This window comes from Adiantum capillus-veneris, chromosome 4, assembly GCF_014529385.1.
Source record: "Adiantum capillus-veneris isolate H3 chromosome 4, ASM1452938v2, whole genome shotgun sequence".
Taxonomy (NCBI): Eukaryota; Viridiplantae; Streptophyta; class Polypodiopsida; order Polypodiales; family Pteridaceae; genus Adiantum; species Adiantum capillus-veneris.
This window is the reverse complement of record NC_140934.1, coordinates 3,386,515-3,412,077: the sequence shown is the minus strand read 5'-3', so window position 1 is coordinate 3,412,077 and position 25,563 is coordinate 3,386,515.

Below are 25,563 nucleotides of genomic sequence, written 5' to 3'. Positions count from 1 at the left end.
TGCCATAGCACTCTGACTGTCAGTGAAAATGGTAGTGGGTGCCTGCTGACACTCACAAAGATCTGCCAATAACCTGCGTATCCATACACAATCAACTGTTGCCGTGAAAGCTGCCCTGTACTCAGCTTCACAAGTTGATGTAGCCACTGTGGGTTGCTTCTTGCTTAGCCAAGATATACATGCATTTCCCAAGAAAAAACAATTGCCACTTGTGGAATGTCGTGTGTCAAAATCACCAGCCCAATCTGAATCGCTGTAACCAAGAAGCTGCATAGAATTGTGCTTTCCATACATATCCCCCCTTGGAAAGAACATGGCAAGATTAGGGGTACCTGAAAGGTAACGAAGTATGCGCTTCACAGCCTGCCAATGATGCATACCTGGGCTGTGCATAAATCTGCTTGCTTGTGAAACCCCAAATTGAATGTCTGGACGAGTGTTGCCTGCCAAATATATCAAGCAACCAACCGCTGCTGCATAAGTATGTACATCAAAAGGTTCTCCAGCATCGTGCATGCTCAACTTTGATCCAGTTTCTACGGGTGTAGAGATTGGCTTACAATTTTGCATACCAAACTTGTCCAAAATTTTATGCAAATATTTTGCCTGCAACATGTATATGCCATCTTCTGATTGCACAAACTGAATACCCAAGTAATAATGTAGCAAACCAAGATCAGACATCTCAAAGGTTTTTCTCAAAGCATCTTTAAACGCTTCAATTTCATCTGCACTATTGCCTGTAAGAAGCATATCATCCACATAAAGTGTTAGCATAATGAGAACTCCATCTCTCTTTTTGACATACAAAGTACTTTCTGTTGGACTATTGTGAAATCCCTGGCCAATCAAATAAGTATGTATCTTCTCATACCATGCTCTTGGAGCCTGTTTGAGACCATACAAAGCTTTACGCAATCTACATACCTTTTGCTCTTGACCTTTTACAACAAAACCACTTGGTTGACTTACATAAACTTCTTCCTGCAAATCACCATTCAAAAAAGCAGTTTTGATATCCAACTGATGCACTTTCCAACCATGATGAGCAGCAATTGCAACTAGTGATCTAACTGTGGACGCACGAGAAGTAGGAGCAAAGGTTTCATCATAATCTATGCCTTTCTGTTGCGCATAGCCTTTTGCCACAAGCCTTGCTTTGTACCTGTCAACAGTACCATCTTGTTTCCTTTTTACCTTAAAAACCCACTTTGTACCGATAGGCTTTTTACCTGTAGGCAAGTCCACTAGATCCCATGTATGATTCTTATGAATAGAATCAATTTCTTGCTGCATAGCATCTTTCCACTGAACACACTCTAAAGCTTGTTCAAATGAATCAGGCTCATCTGCATCACAAAGAGTGCTAAAGCAAGCCAAATCTACTTGCTCTCTGCCAAAAGTAGTACTAGCACGTGTTTTTCGTGGCAACGGTGCATCCAACTTGCTATCCTGCAAAGTTTTCTGAACCCATTTAGGCAAGGTTCTTTCTTCCCTGAGAACTTCTTGCTCTTCACGCACAATTTCCTCTACATCATGAGGTGTCACATGCTGATCAAAAGATTGATCAAGATTATCAACCTGTTGTGATTCTTGATTCTCCACAAAAGAAGGAAGCAAATCTTCAAATACATCATGTGTCTGCATATGAGGTACATCAAAAGCAACCATAGGTTGAGCAGTAGTTTCTGCAAAAATTACATCGCGACTTTCAAAAATCTTGTTTGTAGCAGGATTGTAAAGTCTATAACCTTTACTTCCACTACTGTACCCCACAAATATACATTTGATTGCCTTATCATCAAGCTTTCCACGTAACTGCTGAGGGATGTGAGCATAAGCAAGACAACCAAAAACACGAAGATAACTGACTGAAGGTTTTTTGTCATACCAAGCTTCATATGCAGTAATGGTCTTCAAGGCACGAGTAGGACACCTGTTCAAAACATGTGCTGCACAAGCAACTGCCTCCATCCATAGCTTATGAGGCAAACTCTTAGCCTTGAGCATACATCTAGCCGTCTCCATTAAAGACCTGTTCTTCCTTTCTGCAACACCATTCTGTTGTGGTGTGTATGGCATAGTGCATTGGTGTTTAATGCCTTTCTTTCCCAAAAAATCCTTAAATGCACCTGACATGTATTCACCTCCTCGATCGGTACGAAGAGTCTGTACTTTGCAACCTGTTTCATTTTCAACCATGGCGACATAATGTTGAAAAACTGCAAACACATCTGACTTTGCTTTGAGTGGATACACCCAACAAAACCTGGAAAAGTCATCAATGAAGGTCACAAAATAAAGGCTGTTTCCTATAGATGGCGTCCTCATAGGACCACATACATCACTGTGTACAAGCTGCAACTTTCGTGTCGCTCTAACTGAACCATCCTGCGAAAATGCAAATCTGTGCATCTTTCCAAGAACGCAACCTTCACATACATGTCTTGGTGGCATCTCCAATAAAGACAAATCATGCACCATATTATGACGTTGTAAAGTCATCAAACTGCCATAACCAACATGCCCAAATCTAGCATGCCACAACTCAGCATCCTGCATGGCCTGAGTCTTTGTTTCTGCAATACATACCTGAATCTGCTTTTCATAACGATCTAGCACAAATAGTCCATTTTCCAGCGTACCTGTAGTGATAAGAGAATAACCATTCTCTCGATCTCGTACAACACATCTGTCATCCTCAAAAATGACCCGAAGACCATTTTTTGCAAGAGAGGATACAGACAACAAATTCTTCTTGATCCCTGGAACATATAAGACATCTGGCAAGCATAAATCTGAACCATCTGAAATGGTAATCAAAATCTTACCAACGCCTTTGATTGGATAAGAAGCATTATTTGCACATGTCACCTTCTTTCCTGCTGGAGCTGCATCCAATGAACAAAACAAATTCTTCCTTGAAGTAATATGCCTGGATGCACCACTATCAAAGTACCAAATCATTTGTGTCTTGTCAACACTGTAAGCAGAAAAATTTGAACATACTACAAAAGCATAAGAATCCTGCACAAAGTTTGCAGACTCTTCTTTAGCTGTAGAAGAATCACCAGAAGCTGAAACAACCAAACTTGACTCTTTCTTCTTTTCTTTAGCAATTCGCTTTTTACACTCACTAATGTAGTGACCAGGTTTCTTGCAGTAGTGACATTTACCTTTCTTCTTGGACTTGTCGGAATCACCTTTAGACTTCTCTGAAAATTGTCCTGCACTAAACTTGGAGTGATGAGCACTCTCTTTACCCCTGTTTTTGTTCTGTACAACAAGAGCATGATCCATACCATCCACCTGTAAAGACTTGTTCTTACGTGATTGATCCTCCTGCAATAGCAAAGCCACTAACTCTTCAAAATAAAGAGGGTCAGGATTAGCTCGCAAAGACAGAGTCAAAGAAGTCTGAAAAGTCAAATAAGATGGTGGTAGTGAATTGAGTGTTTTGGAAACCAAGTCCTTCTCTGGAATCACTTCATCAATGCTAAGCAATTGCTCTTTAAGATCCCTGATTTTTGTAAGATGCTCGACAATATCGTCACCTTCGTCCATCTGTATTTTGTCAAGTTGTTTCTTCAAAAACTCTATTCTGGCAGCGTTTCTTCCTCCAAACATAGCTTGCAGAGTGTTCCAAGCATCCTCAGAAGTTCTGCAAGATCTGATATGTGGTGTGATTGTCCTCTTTATGGTTAAGGCAATCACAGCCATAGCCTGTGCATCTTTAGTATCCCATCTCTTTTGCTCTGGAGTGACTTGTGAGGGTCCTGCACCAACAGCTGCACCACGACCAGGCGTGGCAGATGCAATGCTACCTGGACGAACTTCATCTCCAGATACATAATCCCACAATCCTTTACCAACCAAAACATTTTTGGCCATAAAAGACCAAAGAGAATAGTTGGTACCATCCAATTTGTCTTCGGATGTAAACGCACCAAAAATCTCTTTCTCCGTAGATTGAGCCATACTGTAGATGCACACAAGAGAGCAAAAGAACCTCCGAGAGATTCACAAATCTCCTCTCCAATCCAAGCAAAACTCTACACAAAATCTCAGCACAAAGCTAAGACAAGCTGCTTCCCAAAAGAACTGTTTACCTGAAGAAAATCTGTCAAAAAGCACACCCTCTTGATCTAAACGCCTCGGAAAAGTAACTTTTGCTACGCTGCTCAGAACGAAATTCTGAGGGCTCGAACGGCTTCGAAAGGGGGGTAAAACTCCAGGTCGCCTGCTCAGAATACTCCCGGAACGTCGAGGATGCTCCCACGAACAAATTTTCCGAAAACTGCCTGAAAACTGCGATTGCGCGCGCGGACGCGAAAACGCAAGTAGAGGCTCTGGAAATCACCTTGCTCTGATACCAATTGTTGAAGATGATGAAACAGGAAACAGAAGGAAGACAGCAACTCAGAGTAGGAAGAAGATGGAGAAGGAGAAAACACAGAGCTTGTGTACGAGATCTCTGTAGTCTCTCTCTATGTATTGGAATAATAATAATGTGTACAAACTCAGAGCTACAAAGCTTATATGAAACCCTAAGAGATAAGGTGTCCTTTCACACCGGATGTCCAAGGGGAAAAACCCAGTGGGAGAAAAGTGCCCCTGGTGAAGCGCGTATACACACTAACACTACTACATGTCTACATTGAGCCGGTTGCAAAATCAAAGTAGCCGGTTGAGGGGAGGGCAAGAAGGAGAAATTTTTTCTTAAAATACATGAAAAATAGTGTAATTTTGCAAAATAACTTGCTAGTATTTTAAAATTTCCGATTCAGATTTGTCTTGGAGGGATTTTGTATGTTTGTGAAAATGATTTTTCCCGAACATTGGTTCTCGCTATGCTAACGTCTGTCGTGGCGTATCCGCCAACATTGGCGCCGCCGCCGGGGACGAGGGCCCTAGGTAGGTGATTGAGACTAGTCCCAGAGGATAGAGGTCCCTCTGGCTTGCCAGAGTATATTCATTCTTTTAGATAGGATCGGAGAGTGGTGGATTCTTTTGGTCTTAGAGGGAGTCTAGGGAGCATGTGTCTATCCTAGATCCTTCGACTTAGGTAGTATTAGGTAGGAGATAGGTGTGGATTGATGCGGAGTTGGTGAGGTGGAAGAGGTGAAAAGTCAGCTAGAGAGTCCGTGTGAGGCTAGAAAGCGACTTGAGCATCAAAAATTTCACCATCCCATGTGATGAGTAGGAGTAGAGTAAGTAGGACGTACTGATTTTGATCTTGAGCATATCATGCATGTCATATTTGCTACTAGGCTCATCAAAGTTGTGAAAACATAAAATCAAGGAAAAAGTAAAATTGCATTTGGATGCTTGCTTGATGATTGATAATTGTTGTGAGTAGTCCAAAGGGGTTGGCAGAGCTTAAGAGAAAGTTAGAACTAAAAAAATCACAATTTTGTCATTGGGGACATCCTACACGTAGGATGTCTCTAGAGGTAAAACTGTGAAGATTTTGAAAATTATGAGGTCACCATTTACCCTAAGAACATGTTGAGTTGAGTGGATTTACATGTTTTTGGTGTCCAAAAGTCAAAAGACGAAGCTAGAAAGCGAGAAAATTTCATAAAGTGCTTGTTTTGAGTGATTTCTGTGCTTTTTAGTGTTGATTGTGCTTGATATCAAGTGTAGAGACCATAAAAAAGCATTAGAAATAATGCAGTCACGAAAATTATGCAAGAGACATCCGCGTAGGATGTCTCTAGGGCCATTTTGGGGCAACATTTTGCAAAACTGATATCACCAGAGTGTTTCCAGGGTCTAGGGGATTAAGTGGGACAAAAATTGGATCACTTGGAGCAAATAGACATCCATGTCTCAAGGCTAGATTTGGGGGCCCATACCAATTTTTGACCAAACCAAAGTGTTTCTTAGCATAAAAGAAGCCTTCACACCAAGTTTGGACAAGATTGGAAATCATTTGAAAGAATAAATAGCTTGAGGAAACCCTAGAATCTGAAGCAAAATCTTGAGTGTTTGACTAGCTCAAAGTTGTCAAAATCACCAAATTTGGACATATTGGGAATCAACACACCAAGAAGAACCTCTGGACCATATCTTACTTCATTCTAAGAAAAAGAAAATTTGGTTGTAGGATGTCTCCAGGGGGTTTTTGGGTAGGAATTTGGGAATTCTGAGACCACCAGTGTGTTTAGAGGGTAGGTTTTACCCTAAGTACGTGTTGAGCTGAGTGTTTTCCCATGTTTTTGATGTCCAAAAATCAAAAGGCGAAATTAGAAAGCGAAAAATTCATAAATTGCTTGTTTGGAGTGATTTTGACATTCAAATGAAATTCTGAGCATACCAAGGTGTTGCTAGACTCAAGAGGAACCTTTGAACCAAATCTTACTTCATTCTGAGAAGAAAAAAATTTGGGCGTAGTATGTCTCCAGGGGGTTTTTGGGCAGGAATTTGGGAATTCTGAGACCACCAATGTGTTCAGAAGGTAGGTTTTACCCTAAACACGTGTCGAGTTGAGTGTTTTCCCATGTTTTTTATGTCCAAAAGTCAAAAGCGAAGTCAGAAAGAGAAAAACTCATAAATTGCTCGTTTTGGATGCTTTTGATATCCAATTGAATTTCTGAGCATATCATTGTGTTGCTAGACTTGAGGAGAATCTCTGGACTAGATCTTGCTTCATTCTGAGCAGAAAAACATTTGGGCGTAGTATGTCTCCAAGGGGTTTTTGGGGAGGAATTTAGGAATTTCTGAGACCACCAGTGTGTTCAGAGGGTAGTTTTTACCCCAAGTACGTGTTGAGTGTTTTCCCATGTTTTTGATGTCCAAAAGTCAAAAGGCGAAGTCAAAAAACGAAAAACTCATAAATTGCTCGTTTGGGATGATTTTGACATCCAATTGAATTTCTGAGCATATCATTGTGTTGTTAAACTTGAGAAGAATCTCTGGACTAGATCTTGCTTCATTCTGAGCAGAAAAAAAATTGGGTGTAGTATGTCTCCAGGGGGTTTTTGGGCAGGAATTTGGGAATTCTGAGACCACCAGTGTGTTCAGAGGGTAGGTTTTACCCTAGGAACATGTTGACTTGAGTGTTTTTCCATATTTTGGTTGACCAAAAGCCAAAAGGCGGAGTTAAAAAAATGTAAAAATTTCATAAAGTGCTTGAAGTAATTGATTTTTGCGCATTTTTCTCATTTGTGGAGCTTACTAGCACTTGCTGTGACCATAAGGAAGCATCAAGAGCACTTCAATCTGAAAAAATAGGCAATAGACATCCTACCCGTAGGATGTCTACAGGGTGGGTGATCTGGGCATAATTTTGCAATTCTGAGGTTACCAGAGTGTTTAGAAGGTAGGTTTTACCCTACTTACACTCTCAAACCAGGAATTTGACCTTATTTTGACAGATTAAAGGCAAAAGACGAGAATTGCCAGACATCCTACCCAAATTGTGTACAAGGGGTGGTTTTGAGACCAAACCATAAGTTGACATCATATGCATGTTCTAAATGTTGTATTGAGTGTATGTGACAAGTTTCATCTCAGTTGGATGAGTAAAACTGGGGTGAAGTGGACTTTAGCGTTTTTTACTAGACAAAGGCAAGAATAGCCAGCTTTGGGAGCTTTTGGCATCCAAACCCAAATCTGCCCAAATCTGAGCATACCATTGGGTTGTTGACACAGGGAGAGTCTTAGGTTCAAATTTGGGCCAATTCTGAGCAAATAAACATCCTACCCGTAGGATGTCTCTTGCATGATTTTGAGGCCAAAACCCTACTATGACCATACCATAGTGTTGTATAGCCTTATATAAGCCTGCTAGTCAAGTTTGATCCAATTTGGAGCTGATTTGACTTGAAAATTCACCAGATCGGACATCTAGCTTCTGAAACAGATTCTTGAGCAGTTGACCAGCCTAGAGGTGTCAGAAACAAAAAGAGAGGATACCTATGGGTTCAACACACCAAGGGAAGTCTCTAGACCAAATTTTATTCAATTTTGAGCAAAAAGACATCCTACCCGTAGGATGTCTCCAGGCCAGTTTTAGGGTCCAACTGTAATTTTGACCATACAGGGGTGTTCACAGTGTCACAGGGATCCCAAATCTTCTTTTAAAATTGAATTTGGACTCATTTTGACCATTCTAAACTGCATTTCACTATTTTGGCCATAACTTTCACAAACAGTATTGGATTGGAAAAGTTTTTATATCAACACGTAGCCTGAGAGCGACACTACATATCTTAGAGAAAAACTTGAACTAAATGTATGACTTTGGCAACCATATAGGTCAACTTTGGAAAAAAACGTCGTTTAAGGCCTCAAAATGCATCCGAAAGTCAAGAGTGTCTAAAACCGACAGTTCGAAAGAATTGTGAGAAAACGGTCACGGTTTTGAACATAGTTTTGAATTTTCCCTAGGAGAGGGGCTAGTGAGCCATAAGCGAGGTCATCGCCTAGAGTCAACCCAGGCTCTGAAACAGACCGCTCAAATCGACCTGGAGCGGACACGAGTGCATGTGAGATTTTCATCATCGAAAAGCTGAAATTTGAAACCAGATTTGGTCTCTAGACCATCTAATTGACCATTAAAGACTGCTAAGTTAGCATATTGAAATTATCTTTTGGGAAAACCATTGGTCACCCGCGGGAAGGTGTAAAAGTTAACTACGGCCTAGTGTAAAATTTGAGCGTCCATACACAAATTTGGTAGCAGTAAGACCATACACAAGGACTCTTGATTTTGCAACAACAGTTGCAAGTTTTGGAGAACTTTAACACAAGATTTTTGCTAGCAAATCACTGCAACTTGTGCATAATTCTCTTGTGCTAGCTTAAGTTTAGTTCAGCCAATAGAGAACTTGAAAGTCACTTCCGAGCCCACGGAACAAGTGTGGCCATCAAAGGCACATTAAGAATTTTTGCATTCATTGTGAAAAAGTTTGCCAGCTAAATAAAATTTTGCAGATTGTGTGCTAGAGTGAACACAGGTTAGCTCAACTCAAGAATCGCTATGAAGGGAGCAGTCATTGCAGTATAGTGGTAAGTGGCATAACTTATCACAAAGCTCCAGACAAATCTAGGCCCTCTTCATAGCTCTAGGCAAAGCAAGCAGCCAGACAAGTCAGTATCAGCCTTGGCAAGCAAGGGAGCTAAGAAGTTCAAGCAGTGCAAGCAAAGCCTAGTTCAAAAAACTCAGAGATTAAGGCATCCACAAAAGTTGAAGGACCTCAAGCGAAAAAGACCGACACAAGGGTGCTAATAATTTTTATTAGCATTGAGGCAAGCAATTAGAGTTATCACTAAACACGTACAACAAGGGAGTCAAGACGAAAGCAATGGCGTCTCAAAGGAATCAGACCCGCCGAGACGAAGCTTCAAGTACATCCACAGAAATTACAAGAGAGCAAATTTGGATCTATCTGATTCGCCACTACAAAGGACTGCCATGCTATGAGGATGTCAATAGTAATTTGTACATCAAGACAAAGAAAGATACATAGGAAACTCGGACATCTCAATATGTGGAAGTTGAAACAATGAAGAATGTACTACACCCACATCCAGATTTCATGCAAGACTGTCTGGGATCAATTTACATGAGGCACGGAAAATACATCGACAATGAGATAGAAATGTTGTACAAGGATCAACTTACAAAACTCTACACATATCGTCCAAGTATTTTTATGTACAAAGCTCAAGATGGGAAACAGAAAATTGGTACCCTCTATGTAGATGAGGACGGTCGCTACTACAAAGCTGCCACAAATCATGAAGTTCCTGCAGTAACCAATATTTTGCAGGCAGCTGAAATATTTGGATCAAGAGGGGAAGACTACAAATCTGAAGGTGGTAATGTTTATCATCTAGTCATGGCTTTACCTCTTGATACACAGCTAGAACAGTTAACAACTACAACTGTCACTGCACAAATGAGTGGGGGAATTTAGTGCAGAGTGCACTTACAATCCTTTTGTCCATGATGCATGTATGTCAATTGGCTGCACATTCTCATGTGTGGTACTTTGACAGTGGTGCTACAAAGCACATTACCTCTCATCGTGACTCGTTTACCTCCCTTGATGAGGATGTCCCTCATGGGAATACAGTCACTTGTGCCAGCAATGCCTCTTATTTGTTCAAAGGAGTTGAAAATATTGTGATGACTGCTACGAATGGTAGTTCTTTCACACTTGTTGATGCACTTTCTGTACTTGGGATCGGCACAAGTCTTGTGCACTGCACCAACACAAGAAAAAGCACAAACACACCAAATTGCACAAACAGGGAATACGCCGGAAGTATCAACTATGGAGATAGCAGAACTTTGGAAAGATCTAGGTCGGTCTCAAGAGCTACTTAACAAAGCACAAGAAGTCATATCATCAGGCATTAAACAGATGCCAACATCAGATATGGAACCCTCTCAGATGGGGGGAGTTCAAACTCAACAAATAGACCCTATCTCTTCAAGAGTGGGATTAAGAAGTCCAGTTTTACAAGAAGCAGTGTCCTTTTCAGGAGCCCAAGTGGAATTTCAAGAAGCATTGGAAGATGCCGAGCCAGAGGAGAGACTACCGGAAATTCACAATGCCAAATGTAGAAGGTCGGGTGAGCTATATATGGTTGGCTTAGCTTAGATCAAGAGGATGTGGGATTATACAAATTTTTTGAAATCTAGAATCAAGGCGTCATAGTTAGAAACTAGAAATAAAGACCAACAAGCAGCTCATGCTATAGACCTTCTCGAAAGCTATAGATCAGAAGATAGTAAGCACTTGGGACATGCTACAACCAGTCAAATGACAAAGAAGTTCAACATACAAGAGGATGACAAAGCTTCCAAGGCACAAAAGTCCAAGACAAGTACCAAAAGCAAAGAGGACATCAGTTACTTGGCAGCCAACAAGAAGATTAATTTCTCATTGGATGCACCTCAGAAACTGAAGTTCAATTTCACAGTAGAGATAGATGACACTGCCACGATGAATGTCATGTCTGATGAGCTGTGCTTACTTCTAGATAAGCCGAAATTGTATGAAATTCAAGTACATGTTCCTATATCACATGGAATAGCCATCACACGTTCGGGGATTGCAAAAGCTACCCTGAAACTACGGTCAAAGATAGTTAAAGACAAATTCCTAGTAGTGGATTCTTCCAAAATGAGTACACATTTGATTTTGTCCAAGCTATGGGCAAAAACACTTGAAGAAGAATCTAGTTATCCAATGATGGTAAAAAAATCACGACTAGCTCTCAAGAAAGCCAGCCTACTACCGCTCCAAGATTATCGGCTGCCGACAAAGGCAAAGACAAAATGAGCCCACAAATGTCCTACCAACAGAAGCGGCCCCTTAAATCAGAGTCTTTAATCCAACCCAGAAAAGTTCAAGACATAGCTTCTATATCAACTGACCACATGCTTACACATAAAAGGCAGACTCCAAAGAAAATCTTTCAACCGAAATACCCTACACTGCGAGATCACCGCCGCCAAAGGTTTTCAAAGGTCTACATTAAAGCTGAAGAAATAAAGCAAGGACCCAATATGGGTAAATGATCCTAGCCAATTGAGGAATGGTAAATACATGGGATGGATAGCCTCCCACTATAGCTTAGCAGAGCAAGGCTATTATGAGAGTCAAAAGAAACTTTGGTTACCAAAACCACAAACCTCGGCTTATGCGGTGGATAAAGGTTTCAAAAAGCGTCCCCAAAAGCAACAACCCTCATATTTATATTGCCAAAGGAGACCAACCAACAAGGATCGCCAAAGGTACGCAGGAGATTTCAAATCCAGCTGGCCTTCATACCAACATAGGACTTCATCGATAAATAATCCCAAAAATGGCACTCTTGTACATCTCAATACGACATCAAAAACATCATGGGAAGTGCCATCTACAATTCTTCAAGCACAAGGTTATTATCAAGGAAATCAGAGAATCTGGCTACCAAAGATGCCAGGTAAACATTCTTCAATCAAACGACTTCAGCTTGAAAATAATCGCAATTTCACAGAAGGCAAAATCAAGGACAATGTCACAGTCAAGGCAAGGGATATCTGCAAAGACACGCTAATCACACGATGCAGATACAAATGGGTGCCAAAAGAACCAACACATACCGAAGAAGATTGAAGTCATCTCTAGCTCTCAAGAAATGTCAAGACATGATAGACAAAGTGTTAGGAAATAAGACGTAGCTAAATAGATAATTGAGTAGATTACTTAATGGAGAGAGACAGATTTATATACACGAGATTATAGAGTAGAGAGAGAGAGAGTAGACACGATATACGTGGTTCACCCAATGTGGGCTACGTCCACGGGAAAGCAGCCACTCAATGGCTTTAGTACTTCAAAACAAAAAGTAGTTTACAAAGGGATTATACCCTTAATGGATCTCCCGCCTTGCTTCACTCTCACCACCTCACACTCACCTTGTTGCATCAACTTCACACTATGAAATGTGTGTAAAATGGCCTCCTTTTATAGGCCAAAAGGGCTGCCCTCTCTTATGAGAGACAGCCATGTGTAGACGCCCTTGTGCGAATAAGTCCAAATCGGACCCTCCAATGCGCCCATGTGTGGCCGCCCTTGAGAAGACAAGTCCGCTTTTGAATTCGGCCACCGGTCACCGGCCATTGACTTCCGACCACCGGCCATCGGCCATTGACTACCGGCCACCGGCCAACCGACCGGTTGTTTTCCGACCACTTTCCGGCCGCCGTCCGGCTATAATATTCCGGCAAAAAAAAAAGACGTAGCTAAATAGATAATTGAGTAGATTACTTAATGGAGAGAGACGTAGCTAAATAGGATAATTGAGTAGCTTACTTAATGGAGAGAGACATATTTATATACACGAGATTATAGAGTAGAGAGAGAGAGAGTACACACGATATACGTGGTTCACCCAATGTGGGCTACGTCCACGGGAAAGCAGCCACTCAATGGCTTAAGTACTTCAAAACAAGAAGTAGTTTACAAAGGGATTATACCCTTAATGGAGCTCCCGCCTTGCTTCACTCTCACCACCTCACACTCACCTTGTTGCATCAACTTCACACTATGAAATGTGTGTAGAAATGGCCTCCTTTTATAGGCCAAAAGGGCTGCCCTCTCTTATGAGAGACAGCCATGTGTAGCCGCCCTTGTGCGAATAAGTCCAAATCGGACCCTCCAATCCGCCCATGTGTGGCCGCCCTTGAGAAGACAAGTCCGCTTTTGAATTCGGCCACCGGCCACCGGCCATTGACTTCCGACCACCGGCCATCGGCCATTGACTACCGGCCACCGGCCAACCGACCGGTTGTTTTCCGACCACTTTTCGGCTGCCGTCCGGCTATAATATTCCGGCAAAAAAAAAAGTCTCGGGGGCCTCCGTCCCTGAGGCCTTTAAATTTGCCCTTGATTCTTGTCCGTGAAAATTTTGGTTTCCGGTGAGTGATTTTCCTTCACACACGATGGATTCTCCGCATAATGGGGGCCTTACAAATGTGCGCTTTTACCACAGAAAATTACAAGGGTAAATCAGGCTCCATACTTAACACAAAGTGTTACGGAAAATGGAGCGAGCCAATCTTCTCAACCAAGGGACCAAAAATAACAAAAAGAAATTTTGACAACCAAGGTCACCCAGGTATGGCAAAAGAAACCAATATTGCCAGTGTGGTCCTTTACAAATCCTCTCTTCGAGGATGGGAGTTTTGAATTTCAAAACCTATTCTTGGTCAAAAGCTCCCGAGAGTAAGTCAAGTCGCCATAAAAATCATGGCATAAGAGTCAAGAGTCGGGCAGCTGAGCCACTAAATGAGTAAGCATCAGACCCAAGCTTCATGTCTTAATATTTTTTGTGGTCTATGAGTCTAGATGTTTAGATTATAGCTCAAGCTGGAAGAGTTGAGCATATTGTAAAATTGAGTCGCTCATGCTGGATAGGTGAGCAGAAGAGTCAAAGTCTAACAATTTTATTTGGTGGAGAGGTGGAGTAATCCACAAAACACTCACGCACATGTACACAGTGAGGAGAGTGAAAAAACCTCAACCATCAACGACCCTTCTTGTGAGTAACCGCAGCTCTTGAAGTCAAATATATTTTTGCTTCTATAGCTACGTTCACTCCTGGAAGCACCCATTCAAACTCTTCTCGCACAACATATTGTTTCCCATGCATCTATCTGTGCAAGCATATATACTGTCCCATCATTCAACATTTGCATTTGACACGATTTGTGTTCCACCCATGCACTTACACAACAAAGAGACGATGACGAAGCGGTAACAGCATTTGCTCAACAACAACGACTCTGACCTCAAGCTACTAACACTTATCCAACGTATATCCAGTCAAAAATAGTAGCCATACGGCCATAAGTACTTTAATTCAACAAAACTCAGTTACATCAAAACATAAGTACATATAGCCTCACATTTAATTGTGACTAAAGGCATTTTTTTCCCACTGGGTTTTTCCCTTTAGTCCTATCCAGGTATCCAAGACCTTCATTTTGTAATATACGACACATCTTATTTTTACTATTTTATTTTTTATATAAACACAGAAAAGCAGACCAACGACATCCCCAAACAACTACATGCTCATCAACTAGAAAATCAAAGGGGAGCAGCCCAAAAAATTCAAAAAGGCTTCAAGTTTACATGTACACATGCAGGATGACTCCCAAAGAACAAACAATACAGAGCTGCCAAGATAAAGACTTGCTGCAACAACAAACCTCACTCAACCTATTCACGATACAACAACCAATCGGAGGGGGAGAGCTATGGATTCAACTACACTACATGTACAAGAAAAAGGTAACTACAACATACAAAGCATCTAGTAGAACTAACTGCAACAACAAAATCTTCAACCAACACCAAAACATGAAGCACTCGTCAAGGCCACTGCAGACATAGGGTCTTGTCGGGATAACAAGAATTCGGAGCGGGAGAGTGTTAACAGGCCAACCTTTCAACAACGCTTCCACAAAGATTCCATGAAGATTCCTCAAAGATTTTTGTTGAGCCAGCAGAGGATCACACCCACATTTTTGCTCACACTCATCATTTTGTAACCATTGATTGTAATAAATGTCTTTCCGACATTAATTTTGATTTGAGCCATTCATTAAGTAACGGGACTCAATTGAGTTTCCAGCTTGTAATCCCGAAGTAATTTCACTTGCTTATGTAATTAGTTAGAGATGTTCTCACCTCCAAGGCTGAGGTATATAAGCCAAAGTTTTTGTAACCTAAGGGATTTAGATTATTAATCAAAGTGAGTTTTTGAGCGCCGTGACTGTGTCTGAGAGAGAGAGAGAGAGAGAGAGAGAGAGAGAGAGAGAGAGAGAGAGAGAGAGAGAGAGAGTGAGAGACTTATCTACTTGCTATGCGAGCTACGGAGCCGCCACTGGAGAAGCGACACCGCCATTGTGTTAGCAACGACGAGAGTTACGCACAGATACCAAGAGTGCGCGCTATCGGCTTCTATGTGTGGTAAGTTCCTACGAGCTTCGGTGTGAGTTTTCTTCCAACTCGTGTGTCGGAATGGAGCGTGCAGCATATCTATAGAACCACAATGAGTAGAGCTACACACTAGTACCATCGGGGTCAAGTTTCGGTCACCTGTATATTTCGGCCTGTCTTCATACGCGTTTTTCGCACGGAGTGGTTATAGGTTGATTTTGCAGTTCAAGTCTTTAGGGTGTTGTTCTTACCTAGTGTATAGACTTCCCCTTGAGTTTGAGATCGATTCAATGATTCTAGATCTTGTTTCATATAGCATTCGTTCGTAGTACGGATTTTAGTCACTTGCGTATTTTAGAACTTAGATTTGATTTCCTTAGTAGTGATTGTCATTAGAAGGTCGAGTAGGTGATTTGACACCCACCTAGTTGTTTCCATGCGCCTGCGGGTCAAGCTCCGTCCTCGTCTGACAAATTCTGTTGTTGGTTGAGTTCTCGCTATTTAGCTTCCGCTAGCGGCTTAACCGCCTTAACATTTGGCGCCGCTGCCGGGGACGAGAGCCCTAAGTAGGTGACCTTAGACTAATCCTACGAGGTGAGTCGTATAAACTACTTTGTATACTTTAGTTAGAAAAGATCTAGGAGTGGTGGACTCCGAAGATCTCGAGAGATACTAGGAAGTGGGGTATTCCTGGGCCTTCCGTGTTGACAGTATTTTTAGTTTAGCTTAGATTTGTTTATTGTTTTGTTGGTGTTGAGTAGTTGTTGATAGAAGAAGAATTTGCTAGTTCGTGAGTGACAGTGGATCTCTTTAAAATCACAATTACCAAACCCATTTTATGATTAGGAATATCTTAGGTAGGACTTCATTTGATCCTGATCTAGAGCTAGTAATCATTGGAGTATTTACTTGATATGGTTGATTGCATGTTAGATCACTAAACCATCGAGTTAGTAGTGAAACTTGCAATAAAAAAAAGTCAGAGAAATTTTTTGTGTATCTGGGAGCTGCTGAGCACTTGAGAAAGCTTTAGAAAGGATTCTGTGCCAAAAAAACTGGAAATCTGCAACTGTAGACATCATACGCGTATGATGTCTAAATGACCAAACAGAGACCAAAACAAAAATTTTGACTTTACCAGAGTGTTCAAAAGGGGGATTATACCCTAATTTCAACTTAAAACAAGAGCATTAACACTCAAAGAAACCCAAAAAGACAAGTCGCAGTCCAAGAAACGCAAAGAATAGGAAATTTTGGATTCAGATCTTGTTCTTACATTCAAACCTGACAAAAACACTTGAAACTCAATTATAAACATTGGAGAAGGCTTAAAACCAAGAATAGTCAAAATCTAGGATAAAAGACATCATACGCGTATAATGTCTTTTAGCACATCCACTGCTTATTTTTTATATCTGACCTGACAAGATTGTTACAAACACTATAGAAAGCATAAACATCAAGTCTTGACCCAAATTGATGAAAAACACATCATACGCGTATGATGTCTTTGACCTAATTTTGGACACATTTTGATACTTTGCCAACACAGATCCATTGTAATAGCTGTCTAGAGGTTATATTTCAAGTTTCATCCCATTTGGATCACAATTGACCCAAAACAAGTCAAAAGCGGAAAATTGCCAAGAAAAGCCTAAATTAGCCATAACTTGCTCAAACAGAGTTCAAACTGAATTTTGTGAGTGGACAGAGCATAAGGGGGCTACTGAGAGTGAGCATAACCAAAATAGTCCAAATCTGTGAAAAAAGACATCATACGCGTATAATGTCTTTTTCAGCATGACTGCAACAAAATTCTCACTTGATGAAACAGAAGTTGTCCAACTAACAAGATCAAACAATTGACCAAGTATCAATCAGTTTGGATCAATTCTGACCACACAAACTTGGGAAAACAAATTGCCGAGACGGAAAAGTTAAAGTCCTTTAGGGGAATTGATGAATTTGAGATCGGGCAGGAATCTCCAGAATAACCAACCAAAACAAGGAGAACAAGCAAGTGTCATATTAACCGAGGGAAGTGTAAACCAAAGTTGGGTGCAACCATTAGAGCCGATCTTTGAAGGAAGTGTTTCTGATACTTCTTCGGAGAGATCTTACGAGATTTTCACCGAACACTTGGAACACTTGAACCTGAACAACAGAGAAAATATGGCAGCAGGATCATCAAACCCTTCCGCCACAATGAAGCTATTGTTCATAAAATACCAGTACGACAATGAGCAATGTGCCAAGATCTACAAAGATGGAATGGACCGCTATTGTGTAAAGATAGAAGATAGACCTAGTGAGTTCAAGGACTTAGTGCCTGTGAGCTATAGCGGAGATAGATATCTAGATGACAAGGGTACCATGTACTTGGTAGTCCTAAACCCTAACATTGTGGACAAGTGGGGATTGATGGGCACCAAAGCCAAAGTAGATGAAGAACTTGAGGAGAAAGCACCAATAATGAACTTCCCTGATGCGAGGTTAAGAAGAGAGAATGAAACTACAAGGATCAACACTGATAACATCTATGTGGGGCTATACAAATATAATAATGGGGAGCAAGATCTCTATTATAGATGTTAAGAACCCTACACTGAAGAGTTGACAGACCAAAAAAGACTTTATGTCTTTACCTACACAGAGGGATCGGAAGTGAAAATTGCCGCTTACGACAAGTATGGGAGGCAATACTCAACAATGGGCAAGAAAGAATTAGAAGGATATACATACTTTGGGGGACCACTACATCAGTATTATGTTACTTCTAGCTCACAAAGACCAGCACCAACAAATGGAGTGCAAAACCCAATGACAACAGGAGGACAAAGAACTCAGGTTGCTGACTCTTTCAGTCAAGCTCAGCACGTAAACGAATTTGTACAGGCTCGAAGCCCGGACCAATGGGATCATTACATTCCAGAGAGTCAATGGATACGAATCAAGGTAGTGCGGTTCCAATCCCCACATATACCACTCCAGGTCCAAGTTTCGAAGCGGAACCATCACATTTACCTTCTAGTAGTAGATTCAGGGCAGGGGAACCAACAAGGGTAACCCATGAAGTCCATGATGCTAGAGAAAGCTTTAGCCGGGACACAGGAGCAATGAGATTGGTAGCAGACCATAGACGTATGAGACCATCTCAAGTAGCCAAGTGTATGCCAAAGATGTATGGTGGTTCAGGAGATCCGTATGCACATGTGTCACTCTTTAAGCAAGTCTTAAGAGCTGAGCAAATAACAGATTTCCATACACAATACAAGGGATTTGGTCTTACCCTAGAAGGTACGGCATTGACATGGTTTCAACCACTGAACATAGGGGGATTCGATGACATTGATCATTTCCTAAGAGAGTTTGCTGAGGAATTCTCAAAACGAGGGATTAAGCACAATACGGTCTCACAAATATATGCTTTTAAACAGAGAGAACACGAAAAAGTGAAGGAAGCTTCACTTCGCTTCAAACAATACATTGAGAGATGTCCAGTACGTGAACGACCACAAGATGACAGACTATCTGTTCTCTTTATTGAAGGATTGAGAAACGACACTCTCAAGAAGGACTTGCACTTGAAAGCTTGTAAAAGTTTCGAGCAAGTAACGAGAGAATCATTGTACTTAGTGGATAACTGTACGGTTTATGGAGAGGTGTCAACGGATACAGATTTTGCATCCAGTAGCTCTTCCTCCGTAGCGAGCAAGACTACCACTAAAAAGAATGTTCAAACAACAACCATGCCAAATGTAGAGCAAATGATAGAAGATGCTCTAAAAAGGATGGCACCATACCAAAAACCATTGCCAAAACCACTAAAATGGTGTGCTATTGAACAAAAATGGACAAACTATCCAACAGAGGAGTGCTATTACAACAAAGGGTATGTAAGGGAGCGTCAGTATGCACCTCCTGCCCAATTAGCACCACCTCAGGTAAATCCAATACCTCGATACCCAACGAGAAATGTACCAGGACCTATGGGGATAGAAAGACCGCAACCGGTATTGGGACAACAACCACCTTTACCAGGAGCAAGACCAGTGGGCATTAGATATGCACCAACCTTAGAGAATCAGGAAGAACAAGCCTTAGTGCATGTTCAAGCCTATTATGAAGAATCTGGTGCACACATGTTTCCAACTGTGTATTACCCACCAGAAGAACCCAAACAACCAGAACCATCGGGCATGATTGGACGCAAGAACATTGATGTTCATAGCTCATGGAGGGTTAACAGGACAAAGACCATCCTCTCCATAAAGGAAGAATAAAATGGGACCGAGACCAGCACTAGGACCCTGTTACAAGTGTGGAGGTGACCATCTGATGAATGTTTGTCCACATACGGAAATCATTAGAATTAACGCTTATTGCACTGAGTGTGGGGTTAATCACTTCATTGAGGATTGTTCAAAGAATCCAAACAAAGTGCAAAAGACGGCATTGAATATGCTAGAAACTATTCCTACCAGCAGTGGGTCTGAAAATGAAACTCTGATACCAACGCAAGTTGTTACTAGAGCTCAAGCTAAGAAAACCACTAGAAAACCTGAGAATGGAAAGTTAGCGACTAAAGTGGTTAGTCAAGGACCGCGCAGTCAGAGAAACACATGGAAAGCTAGAAAAGCACGCATGAAGTTGAGAAAAGAACGTGAAGACGCTATTCTAGCTGAGGAACTAAAGCGAACTAAAGATAGATTAGAAAAACTTGAGAGTCAAAACGGGAAACGAGAGATGAGCCCGGAAAGAACGAAACAAAAGAGTATCAAAGAAACAACGAGCTTAAGCTCACGGGGATCAGTGCTAGTCGACAAAGTACACGAACCATTGGACGCACTGATGAGAGCTTACAAAGCTAGGTTAAAGAACAACCAAACACAAGAACAGAGGTGGATGACATACCCAAACGCAGAATTGGAAAAGCAGAGACTTGAAATGTGCCAGAGAATGATCGAGACTGCACAAGCCTTATTAGAACCACCAAGAGAAATATTGAATTGTGGAACGGAAAACCCAATTCAGCAAGAGACTATCATTTCACGGGTAGCTGAAAAGACTCCCAGTGCACAAAAGCCTGAAAATACACACAAGGATGACCGCATAGTATGGAACACAACTGATCAGGAGATAGAGAGTTTTCATCCAGTCATACAGAGGTCTTACAGAAGAGATGAGGATTACAATGAATTTTGGAAACAAGTGAGAGAGGCAAACTTTGCAAATGAGCTAAGTTGCCAAGCTAATCAGACAAATTGGGAAAAGGACATCAGGAATCCTCCCATAGTGGAATTTGAGGCAGGATCTCAAGTGGACTTGGATCTGCATTCTTACTGGGGAGATGGGGGCTCTGTTAGAACAATGGAGAGCAAACCTCATTCACTGAATACCTTACCTTCATACTTAGGAGAGTATGAAGCAAAATCGGAGATTAGAGCACTTCCCTCACGAAGAATCTCATCAGAAAAAGTCATGGACTCGCAAGGATTGATAGAGATCTTGTCAACACCAGTGACATGCACTATCACTCTAGCTGAGCTTTTGAGGCTAAGACCACATATGGGGACCACTGTAGAAAAATGCTTGGAGAAATTTGGGATAAAAGACCCAACATCGAGACTCCAAGAGGGTATACAAGAGCTGAGCCAACCACAAAAGAACGCTAAGCCTGTACCCTTAAACAAGGTTGGAGAGTATTGCGAAGGTGAAGAGGGGAATACAACCTTACCAGTTGAATTCCAAGGTGTGAACACGATGGCAATACTAGATAGCGGAGCTGGGGTAGCCATTGCTACAAAAGAAATCTGGAAAAAATGGGGGAAACCAGCAATAAGGAAGACTAGGTTGAAACTCCAATTAGCAGATGGACACATGGAGAAACCTATGGGGTTATTAGAGAAATTCGTAGTGACTTCTTGCGGCATTGAATACGAACATACTTTTGCTATTGTCGATTTTGGCAAGGAGAATAACTATGATATCATACTGGGAAGACCATTCATGAGACAGTTGAAAATGGTCCAGGATTGGGGCTACGATCACATATACCTAAGAAATATGGAAACCACTACACGTGTGAACCTGAGAGACCATAGCTACAAAGATGTGAACTGAACACCGGTAGAGGAGTTTGATTCAGCTACTTTGGTGGGATCCGAATTTTCAGCTTGGTTAGGTAAGCCCAAGGAGTTATGGATGTGTGGAGCCTCGAAATGTGGAAATCTGAGGCGAGAAGAATATGTTTTAGAAAGGGCTATCGAAGACGAAGCTTATATAGGAGAACCCTTTCTAGAGGACACGCTTGAACCATTAGAATCGACACACATTCTAGCAACCCTAGATATTTGTGCAATTCCGGATGGTCCCACAACTAAATTTTGCGACAAGGACGGGTACGACGTGGTTCCGTACTTCATGCTGAGAACTATACTCGAAAAAGAAGCTGAAAAGAATGATACACTGGAAAAGGAAGATGAAGAAGAGGTGTTTCACGACATTCCCGATCATCCAGAGTGGGAAAATGAAGCAGACAATGAGTCAACGGACAATTCAAGCGGAAACGAAGAAACTATAACGGATGTCAGATTTTATGATTTCTCGAACCAAATTAAACAACGCCAGAAACGCTATAGAGCAAAGAGAAAAACAAAGGGGATTAGAACCAATCCGATGCCTAGAATAAGAGGAAAAAATCAATTCCTGATGCTAGTAAAGGCGGAAGATTGTGTTAAGGACAAGATTTCAGGAAGAATGAGAGGCAATGATCTAGAGAGCTTATGAAAAGACAAAAGAAGCTCAAGAAATCAAGTTCAAAGGAATGAAACGAAAACTGAAACAGAAAAATCAGAAAAGAACAAGCGCAATAGAGAACACACGGAGTCCAAGTTAGAACGTAGAAACAAGTATAGAGAGCTCAAGAAAACTCTGAAAGAAGTTTGGACGACAGAAATTGAGAGTGGAGAGGATGAAAACGCTAAAATCAAGGAAAACATGGATGTTCCCTCTCACTACAGGAAATTCACAATTGAGGATAGGAAGGTGGTATTAACTTAACCTATTCGAGAGAGAAGGGAGAACGAATCTTATGGCGGACTGGAGGATGCAAAAAAAGTGGATTTAGCAGCTCCAGGTGAGACACCTAGATCGGTGTACATAGCCACAGATTTGTCTCCAGGCGAGGAAGAGAGACTTTTGAGTCTTCTCAGAGAGTACAGAGATGTGTTTGCATGGTCTTATAAGGACTTAAAGGGAGTTGACCCATCGATATACCAACACACAATCCCACTAAAACAAGATGCAAAGCCTAGCAGATAGAGACCATACACATATAATGATACATTTGCTAAGCGAATCAAAGAAGAGATAGATAAGCTAATGGAAGCTGAATTCATATACGAGATTGAACACACCGATTGGGTATCTCCGATTGTGGTGGTACCCAAGAAGAACGAAAAACTCCGAGTGTGTGTCAACTTAAAGAAAGTGAATGCTGCAACAATCAGGGACAATTATCCCCTGCCGATAACTGATCATGTTCTAGAGCGTGTATCAGGGAAAACAACATACTCCTTTCTTGATGGTTTTTCAGGATATAACCAGCTAGCCATAGCACCGACAGATCAACATAAAACAGCTTTTGCAACGGAGTGGGGAATTTATGCTTATCGGGTTATGCCTTTTGGTCTAACCAATGCTTCTGCAACCTTCCAGAGGCTGATGACGCATGCTTTCAAAGAATACTTAAGGTTGTTTCTAGAAATATACATGGATGACTTATGTGTACATTCTCTTCTGAGAGATGAGCATCTAGAATACCTAAGAAAAGTATTTGAGAAATGTAGGACATATCGCATTTGTCTCAATCCTGAGAAATGTGTGTTTATGGTCCGACAGGGCAGAATTCTGGGACATATTGTCTCACAAAACGGAATATCCACGGATTTAGAGAAGATAAAAGTTATAGTGGATATGCCTAGACCAACCAATGCGAAACAAGTACAGAGCTTTATGGGACATTGCGGATATTATAGACGATTCATTTACATGTACGCTATAATAGGCCAACCAGTTTACAGGCTAATAGTGAACTTTGAATAGACAGAGGAGTGTGAGGAATCATTCAAGAAATTGAAAGAGGCACTCATTAGTGCTCCAGTCTTGAAATCACCAGATTGGGAGAAGATATTCCATGTGCATATAGATGCTTCGGCATATGCAATAGGATGCATTCTGGCTCAGCCAGAAGAAGGAAACATGGATTTTCCTATATGTTACGCCAGTCAACAGCTCAACAATGCAGAGAAGAATTACACCACAACAGAGCGAGAAGGATTAGGAATTATATATGCTGTGAAGAAATTTCGGCATTATCTTCTAGCCAACAAGTTTGTGTTTTTTACGGTTCATTATCTTACTGGAATTCGACTTCACGGTAGTAGTAAAGAAAGGAAAAACACATCTTTGAGCTGATCATCTTTCGCGATTGACGAATGGAGAAGACCCTATAGGAGTAGATGACGACATGCCATACGCGTACTTGTTCAACATAGAAATGATACCGAAGTGGTCTCAAAATGTCGTTAGCTTATTAACCTATGGAGGAGAGTTTGATAGAAGAGAATACAACCAGAAACATATTGCTATTCAGCAATCCAAGAATCTTCAATTGGTTGCAGGAAGGTTGTATCAATTGGGAAATGATCATGTTTTACGACTATGCATCAATCCTGAGGAATATAATATATATCTACACGAAGCACATGTTCAGGAATGTGCATTTCATTGTTCAAGAAGGAACACATATAGAAATTTGTTACAATTGGGAGTCTATTGGCCAGGAATGAAAGAAAGCGTACATGAATATGTCACTGTATGTATTGTATGTTCATCAAAACCGCCAGCAGAGTATTCGACATTATATCAGATAATGATAGCTCCGGGACGGAGTCAGTATATTGTTGAATATCTCACAAATAGAACTTTCCCAGAAGGAACTTCAAAAGCTCGTCAGAAATCGGTAGAGACAGAAGCTAGAGATTACGCTTTAATAGGAGATCAACTCTATAAGAGAGGTAAAGACAACCAGCTTAGGATTTGCGCATCAGAGTCTGAGTATGTGATAATCCTGGAGCAAGCTCATGGAGGAATAGGTGGAGGCCATTTCTCAGGTGATAAGACACCAAAACTTGTCTTAACCGCAGGAATATGGTGGCCAACATTACATATGGACGCTGAGGAATACGTTAAACGGTGTGATGACTGTCAGCAGACCAAATTACCACTTAAAAGAGATGATATGCCGCTTAGACCAATGATGGGGGCAAGAGCTTTTGCAAAATGGGGGATTGATTAGGTCGGACCCATTTCACCTCCTGCATATAAGACTCATGCACAATACATCGTTGTGGCTACAGACTATCTAACAAAGTGGGTCGAAGCAAAGGCAACTCAAAAAGCAGATGCCAGGACCACGGCACAATTTCTATATGAATACGTCTTTGTACGATATGGATTGCCAATAGAAATTGTGAGTGATCGAGGCACACATTTTATAAATGAAGTGATAGATATCCTTCTAAATGAATTCATGGTAATCCTTAGGAAATCAGCCCCGTATCATCCACAATCAAACGGACAAGCTGAAGCGACAAACAAAACCATATGCACGGTCCTTACGAAGATTGTATCTGAGTCGAGAACTGACTGGGACCAGAAGTTGCATTCAACATTATGGGCATATAGGGTAGCATATAAAACATCAATAGGAACGACCCCATATAACATGGTTTTTGGGCTAAATGCTATCTTACCAATAGAATTCTTGATTTCAACCTTAAGGGTGGCTAAGGATCTAGAGTGGACAGGGCACGAGCTTTCTGATAGAATAGATGACCTGGAAAAGCTAGACGAGCTTCGCCTAAAAGCAGTAGCTTCCATCTACGCTCAAAAAAGGCGACAAAAAGAATTTTTTGATAAACATGTGCGGACTAAAGAGTTTAAGGTTGGGGACTATGTCCTGGTTTACACTGTGAAACAACATGCTAAGAAGCTTAAAAAGCGAGGGATGGGACCTCTGGTGATTAAAGATCTATCACCAAGTGGA